Genomic DNA, 10,973 nt, shown 5'->3' with positions numbered 1-10,973 from the left:
TTTCTCAACCAGGGTGCCGTCTGGCTTCGTTCGGGGTGCTGTCAAAAAATTATATATTCTAACATTGAAATAAATAAAATGAATTAAAATTCCAAAAAATGATAGTTACACTAATGCAGATCATCGCTGCCTCATGCATCATCAAAATTTGTCTCATGGCCCCCTTTCCCATGTCACAACGTCACTGCCGGGGTCAGCGTGACTGTGTATATTTTATATGGGGGTGCCTTGAGAATTTGCATACTTCTGAAGGGTGCCGTGACTGAAAAAAGGTTGAGAAATGCTGGCCTAGCCTAACAATAAGCAATACTGGACAATGTGTAATATAAAAGAAAGAAAGCACAACTTTATTCATCACACACTTGTGAAAGTTCCTCTCTGCATTTAACCCATCTGAAGCGGTGAACACAAACATGCACAATGAGCACACACACATACCCAGAGCAGTGGGCAGCCATGCTAACAGCGCCCAGGGAGCAGTTGGGAGTTAGGTGCCTCGCTCAAGGGCACCTCAGCCCAAGGCCGTCCCATATTAACCTAACCTGCATGTCTTTGGACTGTGGGGGAAACCGGAGCACCCAGAGGAAACCCACGCAGACACGGGGAGAACATGAAAACTCCACACAGAAATGCCCTCGCCGGCCGCTGGGTTCAAACCCAGGACCTTCTTGCTGTGAGGCGACCGTGCTAACCACTACACCACCGTGCCATGCAATATATCTCCTGCTGCTGCCCCCCCTTCCTCATATCTTATTCTTTTTATATTTCTATATCTCATATCACCTCATTATCTGTAGCTGCTTTATCCTGTTCTACAGGGTCGCAGGCAAGCTGGAGCCTATCCCAGCTGACTACGGGCGAAAGGCGGGGTACACCCTGGACAAGTCGCCAGGTCATCACAGGGCTGACACATAGACACAGACAACCATTCACACTCACATTCACACCTACGGTCAATTTAGAGTCACCAGTTAACCTAACCTGCATGTCTTTGGACTGTGGGGGAAACCGGAGCACCCGGAGGAAACCCACGCGGACACGGGGAGAACATGCAAACTCCACACAGAAAGGCCCTCGCCGGCCACGGGGCTCGAACCCGGACCCTCTTGCTGTGAGGCGACAGGGCTAACCACTACACCACTGTGCCATGCAATATCTCTCCTGCTCCTCTCTTCCCCACATCTTATTCTTTTTATATTTGTATATGTAAATCTCATCTCTCATCTCATTATCTCTAGCCGCTTTATCCTTCTACAGGGTCGCAGGCAAGCTGGAGCCTATCCCAGCTGACTACGGGCGAAAGGCGGGGTACACCCTGGACAAGTCGCCAGGTCATCACAGGGCTGACACATAGACACAGACAACCATTCACACTCACATTCACACCTACGGTCAATTTAGAGTCACCAGTTAACCTAACCTGCATGTCTTTGGACTGTGGGGGAAACCGGAGCACCCGGAGGAAACCCACACGGACACGGGGAGAACATGCAAACTCCACACAGAAAGGCCCTCGCCGGCCACGGGGCTCGAACCCGGACCCTCTTGCTGTGAGGCGACAGGGCTAACCACTACACCACTGTGCCATGCAATATCTCTCCTGCTCCTCTCTTCCCCACATCTTATTCTTTTTATATTTGTATATGTAAATCTCATCTCTCATCTCATTATCTCTAGCCGCTTTATCCTTCTACAGGGTCGCAGGCAAGCTGGAGCCTATCCCAGCTGACTACGGGCGAAAGGCGGGGTACACCCTGGACAAGTCGCCAGGTCATCACAGGGCTGACACATAGACACAGACAACCATTCACACTCACATTCACACCTACGGTCAATTTAGAGTCACCAGTTAACCTAACCTGCATGTCTTTGGACTGTGGGGGAAACCGGAGCACCCGGAGGAAACCCACACGGACACGGGGAGAACATGCAAACTCCGCACAGAAAGGCCCTCACCGGCCACGGGGCTCGAACCCAGACCCTCTTGCTGTGAGGCGACAGCGCTAACCACTACACCACCGTGCCATGCAATATCTCTCCTGCTCCTCTCTTCCCCACATCTTATTCTTTTTATATTTGTATATGTAAATACTTAATTTAATTTATCTAGAAGTTTTTTTTCTCTATTTTCTATTCTCTTTTTCTCCTGTAATGATGCTGCTGGAATCTTAATTTCCCTGAGGGAACCCGCACAAAGGGATCAATAAAGTTCTTAATCTAATAAAAGCCAAACAAGATATTCTCCCATTTCTCCTCTTTCCTCATTTATCCCTTTCCTACCTGCACTCCAGACGTATATAAATCCTGCTACATGATTGGCTAGAACCGTCCTGCCCCTTCGCTCGGATTGGTTAATAGTTCTTATCGAAAGGAATACCCAATCATAATGCAGGAGACGGGATTTGTCGGAATACGGGTGGGTTTGTCGGAGGCTGGTTTGTTTGCTGTTTTGTTTGTAGTGTGACTCACTGGGCCGGTGGTTCGCGACCCAGCAGCTTCCTGTAGCGACTCTGAGATTTACAGATCGGATTAAAGTGACTTTACACGCACAGACCGGACTGGCTGCAATGCACAACAGGTACATAATCTCAAGCTAACAGCCTGTGTAGCTACCGTTAGCAGCTTGGCTAATATCACTCACATATCAGAATCGGAATCGGATTGAGAACCGGGTTTATTGGCCAAGTATCTGGACCCAAACAAGGAATTTGGTTCCGGTGGTGAGTGTCTCTCTAGTGATCCAGAAGGAAAAAAGTGTGAGTACATGTAATACAAGAACAAGTTCTATGTGTATATGTAATGTATAATATAGACATTACACAGTATAATAATCTACTATACACACTCTGCATTATACAATATGTCTATAATCTAAATATACAGTATACATTATAAATATGTATGCTATCAACAATTTAAACAGTACACCACAATATGCAGGATATTTTCATAAAAATATAAGGTGCACATTAATTAAAATTAGGATTCATACCACTTCTCAGTATGAAGTTTCGGTAGAGCTGGGATTCTAAAATTAGGCATATCAGGTGAAAAGCGTATCACCTCACAGCAAGAAGGTCCGGGTTCGAGCCCAGCGGCCGGCGAGGGCCTTTCTGTGCGGAGTTTGCATGTTCTCCAGCTTGGCTGCGACCCTGTAGGACAGGATAAAGCAGCTACAGATGATGGATGGAGTTGGGATTCTGAAATTAGACATATCAGGTGAAAAGTGTATCGCCTCACAGCAAGAAGGTTCTGGGTTCGAGCCCAGCGACCGGTGAGGGCCTTTCTGTGCGGAGTTTGCATGTTCTCCCCGTGTCCGCGTGGGTTTCCTCCGGGTGCTCCGGTTTCCCCCACAGTCCAAAGACATGCAGGTTAGGTTAACTGGTGACTCTAAATTGACCGTAGGTGTGAATGGTTGTCTGTGTCTATGTGTCAGCCCTGTGATGACGTAGCGACTTGTCCAGGGTGTACCCCGCCTTTCTCCCGTAGTCAGCTGGGATAGGCTCCAGTTTGCCTGCGACCCTGTAGAACAGGATAAAGCGGCTACAGATAATGAGATGAGATAAATAATATACAGTAGGCATTACAAATATGTATGCTATCAACAATTTAAACAGTACACCATATACAGACAATATAATATGCAGGATATTTACATCGGTATATAAGGTGCACATTAATTAAAATTAGGATTCATACCACTTCTCAGTATGAAGTTTCGGTAGAGCTGGGATTCTAAAATTAGGCATATCAGGTGAAAAGCGTATCGCCTCACAGCAAGAAGGTCCGGGTTCGAGCCCAGCAGCCGGCGAGGGCCTTTCTGTGTGGAGCTTGCATGTTCTCCAGCTTGCCTGCGACCCTGTAGGACAGGATAAAGCAGCTACAGATGATGGATGGAGTTGGGATTCTAAAATTAGACATATCAGGTGAAAAGCATATCACCTCAGAGCAAGAAGGTCCGGGTTCGAGCCCCGTGGCCGGCGAGGGCCTTTCTGTGTGGAGTTTGCATGTTCTCCCCGTGTCCGCGTGGGTTTCCTCCGGGTGCTCCGGTTTCCCCCACAGTCCAAAGACATGCAGGTTAGGTTAACTGGTGACTAAATTGACCGTAGGTGTGAATGTGAGTGTGAATGGTTGTCTGTGTCTATGTGTCAGCCCTGTGATGACCTGGCGACTTGTCCAGGGTGTACCCCGCCTCTCACCTATAGTCAGCTGGGATAGACTCCAGCCCACCTGCGACCCTGTAGAACAGGATAAGCAGCTACAGATAATGGATGGATGGATAGATAGCCATTACGCAATATAATAATATGCAATCTACAGTAACTATTATATATATAATATACAATACCTATATTATACACAAGCTGCATTCTACAGTATATCTATCTGTCTATAATCTAAATATTTCTAATATATCTATCTACAATATTAATAATATACAATATCTATAATATACAGTGTACATTATAAATTTGTATGCTATCAACAATTTAAACAGTACACCATGCAGACAATATGCAGGATATTTACATAAAACATAAGGTGCACATTAATTAAAATTAGGATTCATACCACTTCTCAGTATGAAGTTTCGGTAGAGCTGGGATTCTAAAATTAGGCATATCAGGTGAAAAGCATATCGCCTCACAGCAAGAAGGTCTGGGTTCGAGCCCAGCGGCCGGCGAGGGCCTTTCTGTGTGGAGTTTGCATGTTCTCCAGCTTGCCTGCGACCCTGTAGAACAGGATAAAGCGGCTACAGATAATGGATGGATGTGAAAATTCAAATTCAAGCCAGATTGCTTGAAACTGGTCTCATTGAATTAAAAACTGAATGCTGAACAACATACTTTTTGCAGAATTAAAATATGTTTATTAATTCTTGAGTTTACAAATCAAAGATTGGAAAAAAAGGGTTACGTTTTTAGAAAACTGCCATAATATTATGTATTCGGATAACATGGTCCAGAACAAGCCTCATTAACAAATGAGATCAAATGTTTTTTCTTCATAACTTTTTTTTTTTTTTAATATATATAAAATATTTACATGGAAATTGGCAGGCACATAGATGGTTGTATACTGAATGCAAAGTTTGAAAAATTAGTAAAAACAAATTAGGATTTAATTAGTATAGACCCCTTTCACTGACGTCACCCGAAACCGGAAGTAAACAGACCCTGCGCCATATTGGAAGACCAACAAACTCGTGATTAGGGGGAAATAACGGCAGCGGTATGTGAACCCACGAGAATAAAGTGGAGTGGCAAACGACTTAAACAAACAAATCTGAGCTGTTTTATTTATGATTTATTGGCCCAACAGTAGACTTGAAAGAAACCTGTGTGAGACTTGGCAAAAAACTGTGGATATGATCTGTGCATGATCTGCGGACACTTTGAGGTAAGCAAACGCAAGAAATTCAGATTTAAAACATGCTAAATTGGCCCCAAGTTGATAACTGTATGAGGAGCAAGCCTCCCACACTTCTACAATTTAATAATAATAATAATTTAGGATGGTTTGGGGCTCGCTGCTGCCAGGTTGGTTGTTGAGTAGCCTGACTGTTTTTTTTTTTTTTTTTTTTTTTTTTTGTTCTTGCGTGTGGTATCATTGTTGACGCGAGGTTGTTTTTTGAACATGCCAATGCGGACACGATTTCCCCTGATGAGTTATGACTTCAGACGCGATGCGTGTGTGGAGGTGTGGAGTCCGCGTGATATGTGCGTAAGAGAGGCTTCTCATGTGTTTGGAGATCCGCGCTCCGAGACAAGCGCAAGCGCCCCAAGGGAAAAAAAGGGACCCCCCGAAAATATCGGCATAGTTCGAACACTGAGTGTAGTCACTGGGTGTAAACAACAAATAGTTTACAATGTCTGGGTAGCAAACAGATGGCAGAATTGGTGTCCGGTCCTCCTTATGTTTCCATTCTCCCTTGCCCCGAGTCTTATCATATGGGTCAAACCCATCAATCACAGCCGGTTTCTCCACATACCGTGCCCTTTCTGCAGCTGGTAATGTACTCACATAACCAGAATTATCATCCATCGTGTCACTTTACTCTCGCTCGTACTTTGTTTTATATTGTGAGTGCATGTACTTGGTCTTCCAATATGGCGCCTAACAAAATCTCGCAGCGCAGTGACGTCATGTGAAAGGGGTCTGTACCAAATTAATATTTAATTATGCTAATTAGGTAAAAATGTTAAACCAATACACTCTCTTCAAAGTTTCACCAAATGGCTTTATTTGTACAATATGAAGCCGATCTTAAAGGGCATATCCTGGACCAATTTAGCGGGTTTTTTTTTTTTATATGAAAGTATATCCCTTTACACACTCATCCAGAAAGGTAATTTTGCACAAGGCCATCTGTCTACAGCAGAAAAAAATAAAATAACAAAACGCGTTTGGAAAAATCCCAAGGGAGTCTGGAGCCAGATTCGTGACGCCACGTGCGGATCTGCCAGCAGGCTGAGAGACAAACACAGGAACACCTAATTTAGAGTATAGTCTCTCTTATTTCTTACCCTGGCAACAGTCAACTTGTGAATTGCCGATTTTCTTGGTCTTTTTCTCGGCTCTGCTTGGTTCTCGGCTTCGAGGGCCTCAGTGGATGCGTCACTTTGCCTTCTGTCAGGGGAGACGAACACGGCTGGCTCCTTTGGTGACGCTGACACAAATGGGGACGGTGTTGCTTTGGGCATTCTGACAGATGGAACTGCGTCTTTTTTCAGATCAAGTTGCTTCTTGAAGCCCATTTCCCACTGCAGATAGTTCTCAAAGTCGTTGGGCTTTATGAAGTGAGCCCCGCATATGATGCTGTGGTCTGTTGCATGTTGCCAGTTTTTCCGGGTGCCTCGCACGAAGCGCTCCCATTTCTCTCTCATTGTCCGGTCTTTTGGAAAACGATGAGTACTAATCCCATCGTGATTGGTGTTGCTACACCCTCCTACGATACATCTGTTAACCATTTTAATAATTACGTGATAACGTTGAAGAAATTTGCAGAAAACCACCAGGTCATTTTTTTCATAAACAAACCAGCGCTGACGTAGGATTCAGAGGAAGGCGTCCTGCACGCGACGTCACGAAAATCAATGTTTGCCAGGAAATCCAAATGCCAAGTTTTTTTCAGAGGCGGACCAATTCGCCTCAAATGGCTTGATTTCGACTGAATTTTTCTGGTATTGCACAAGGTAAAAAGAAATAATTTGCACAAAATGCAAAATGTGACAGATATTTGACCAAAGTTTAACATAAAATAAGAGAATTTGCATTGATCTTGCTCCTAAATCTACCCAAGATGTGCACTTTAACTCTCATTTATTCAAGATTCACAGATTTTTTTTTTTGTCAATTCACTATATATCCAGGACACATAGGAGAATTGAAATGCACTTTCTTTCACCTTACTTGTAAAATCAGATAAAAATATTTCTATTAAAAAAGAATATCTAGGTAAAAATACACTCTAAAATCAATGTACAAAATAGCAGTAGTGCAAATACAGTACAATGACCATAACGGAGAAGGTGCTTAGAAGAGTAGCTTATGAGGTGTACATGAACGGTAGTGCAAATGACCAGTAGCAGCAGATACAACAGTAATGCAAATGATTGTGGTGTGATGTGCAAACGGATGAGATAGAGTTCTTGTGTAAATGAATGTGTTACAGACCAGGGGTAGGGGGTAGGTAGTGGACATAGTTCAACATCCTGACAGCCTGGTGGATGAAGCTATTCAGTAGTCTTGTAGAGCGGGCCCGGAGGCTCTAGTACCTTTTCCCTGAGGGCAGGAGGCTGAAGAGTGAGTTTGAAGGGTGGGAGGTGTCACCAGCGATGCTGATGGCTCTGCAGGTGAGGCAGGAGTGATAGATGTCCGTAAGGGAGGGCTGAGGAGTACCAATGATCTTGCTGGCCGTGTTCACTATGCGTTGCAGTCTTCTGGCAGGAGGCGTTGCAGCCTCTGTACCACGCAGTGATGTAGCCAGTGAGGACACCCTCAATGGTGCCCCTGTAGAATGAGTACATGATGGGGGGGGGGGGAAGACTCGTTCACTCCTCAGTTTGCGGAGGAAGTAGAGGCGACTTTGAGCCTTCTTGGCCAGTGATATGGTGTTATTGGACCAGGAGAGGTCCTCAGCAATGTGCTGCTCACCCTCTCCACTACAGCACTGTCGATGGTCAGAGGGGGGATGCTGTGAGTGACCTCTTCTGAAGTCGACCACAATCTCTGTGGTCTTCCCCACGTTCAGGAAGAGATTGTTTGTTTGTCTTTGCTCCACTGGACCAGTTGGCTCACCTCATTCCTGTAGTTGGCTTCGTTGTTTTTAGTGATGAGGCCCACCACAGTCGTGTCGTCCGCAAACTTGATGATGCGGTTGGTGTTGTAGATTGGTACACAGTCATGGGTCAGCAGGGTGAAGAGCAGCGGGCTGAGCACACACCCTTGTGGGGCCCCTGTGCTCAGCATGATGGTCCTGGAGGTGTTACTGCCGACCCGCACGTTCTGTGCATTATACATCACAAAGAAGGAGAAATCAATGTTAATTATAAAATATGCGTAAGGTAAGCAGTGAATGTCATTCACATCTACCCTACTCTATCAAAAATAAAAAAGTAATAATATTTCTAATATCCTCTTTGTCCTCTGTAGGCCTTTGTATTTCTAAGTAGGGCCTACTCGTGTTGAAATTAAAGAATATAAATGATTATTTTGATTAATATTCACAGCTTTCAAGGCTAATCTCGAAAAAATCTGTGAGCCACATCCAATAAACAATTCCAATTAATTGAATTGAAACTGACACTTGCATTTCTGACTTCCGGTTTTTAAAAATATCATTCCGACCACTAAGATCTCAATATTTTTCATCAGAACAACTACAGTTATATTCTAAAAGTTATTTATTTACATGAATCAGTTTCATTTGAAAAAATAAGTAGGTAAAGCTATGAAAACTTGCGTCATAGTTTGCTGTGAATCATAACATCAAAACTAGCAGATGGAAAATTTTGCTGAACACTTCATTAGAAACACTGAGAGCTCGTGAACATCCCTATAAAAGTTATCTGATTGATATTCACAAGTAATCCAGTCGGAAACTGATCAGAAAAGAGAGTGAGTGTCTGACCGCTTCCTTGTGACTCAGAAAGCATCGGCAGTTACCCGACATCCCGTGAGCAGAGAGTGCACTCTGTTGTACCAACTTCAATGTACCATTACTCCTAAAGTACTGAATGGATCTTAATGAGAGAAATTTCTTTGGAAAGCAGAGATTATAAGCTTTTTAATGATAGTAAATATTCAAGAGTTAAGCAATGACAGCTTTGGAAACTTAAATGAGCGTCTACAGTACATGCACAGTTTTCACAGCACGGCCAGCGAGCATCTGATACGCCTAATTTACAGACAAGACACAACATTTAATGGTTATTCCATGAAATTGAGTCGTACATGCGCTGATAGCTGACAAGGCGCGTAGCATGGATTGCAGTGGTTTCACCCAATTGACATTGTGTATTGTAAAAAACGTATGCATTTATTGTAATTGGGTATTTTGTTTATGCATGGGAGTTCATTTATTTTTCACACACGGAAAAAATATAATTAATTCAGGGATGCCCAACAGGCGCATCAGTCTCAACTAAAATGTCAAATGAGTCTCACATTAGAGGTCTGCGCGGGACAGAATTTTCAGTCCCGCTCCCGCATTGTGCAGTCCCGCTCCTGCCCGCTCCCGCAAAGAATTATGATTTTCAGCCCCGCTCCCGCCCGCGCCTGCCATATTTTGTCCCACTCCCGCCTGCAAATCCCGCATGATGCAGACGTTCGCGTTATTTCTCACGAAAGTTCTTGTCATTGTTCATGTCATCAACAACAGCTCTTCTAAATTTGAGTGCCCTATCATCTACATGACGTGACGCGGTTACTGGATGGGGCAGAATATCTTGCACATCGAATTTGCCTGTTGTGGCTGCCGTGTCAACTAAGTGTTGGGCTAACTGAACTAATCCCCAACCAGCAATACTGTCATACGGGCGGAGGTCCACAGCAACAAAATCAACGCATTTCTCCACGGTCTTTGCCTTCAACGCATCTGTCACTTTTGCGTTGTTCCCTCTGAACTCCAACAATTGTTGTCCTTTTAAGACAGTACATACATGGCGATTCAGGCCTGATGTACCTGATTTATGCCCGTTGTATGTCAGAACCTTTTGGCACTTATCCCAAGCAAAGGGCAGCTGATTTCCCTCTGCGTCGTACATGAGTGAGAACGACTTCCAAATGTCTGATTTCAGGACTCTTGACTTTTTAATGGTAAATGTACCTCTTTTTAAAGCAGCACTTACTTCTGAAGCACTGTGAGCTTCACTAGAGGAGCTCTGCTCTTCTGCCATGATCGGAGATCTCAAACACGGAAGAGCGGAAAGGAATCGGAAACGTACGCGAGATTAGACCACATCCGCAAATTTAGGCATCTTAAAATGTTTTTATTAATGCCAAATAAAATATCCAGCACAAATTATGTATGATGGACATAAATTAATAATTTATAAAATTTATTTTAAACACATTTTTAGTTAGCGGGACAGCAGCTTATCACCTCTCCTGCCCGCTCCTGCATTGTGCGCTCCCCCTCCCGCCTGCGCCCGCAATGAGCTTTCAGAATTTGTCCCGCGCCGCACTGCTTTGCGTCGGGTCCCGCGGGACTCCCGCGGGAGTGCAGGGCTCTGTCTCACATTGACAATAAAGATATGTACAGTAAGAGTGTTAATTTTTTGTAAAATGATTTTAACAATGATTTAGCATTTCCTATCCATTTATTGGCCAGTTTCACTGTCAAAAAAGCCCAAAGTCCATCAGTTTCAGGTCCCCAAACCCCCGCTACCACCTTTTATTTTTTGAGAAGTGGGGAACACTGGTTATAGAAAGTAAAACAAGTTAAAATAGTAAATCCATGTTTTTGCACT

At 44.1% G+C, this 10,973-nt stretch overlaps 1 protein-coding gene across 3 annotated transcripts in view; it reads left to right on the top strand.

Moving 5' to 3' along the window:
• The first annotated feature begins 2,408 nt into the window (after nt 1-2,408).
• LOC132883363 (serine/threonine-protein kinase ICK-like) overlaps nt 2,409-10,973 on the top strand; it is a 45,996-nt gene continuing 37,431 nt past the window's right edge. For 2 of the 3 annotated variants that reach the window (XM_060916896.1, XM_060916898.1), the window contains exon 1: nt 2,409-2,578. The gene's annotated coding sequence lies outside the window, so the exon portion shown is untranslated. The other variant, XM_060916897.1, reaches the window with a different exon arrangement.

Source organism: Neoarius graeffei, chromosome 3 (assembly GCF_027579695.1).
Source record: "Neoarius graeffei isolate fNeoGra1 chromosome 3, fNeoGra1.pri, whole genome shotgun sequence".
Classification (NCBI taxonomy): Eukaryota; Metazoa; Chordata; class Actinopteri; order Siluriformes; family Ariidae; genus Neoarius; species Neoarius graeffei.
This window is presented reverse-complemented; position numbering and strand designations above follow the sequence as displayed.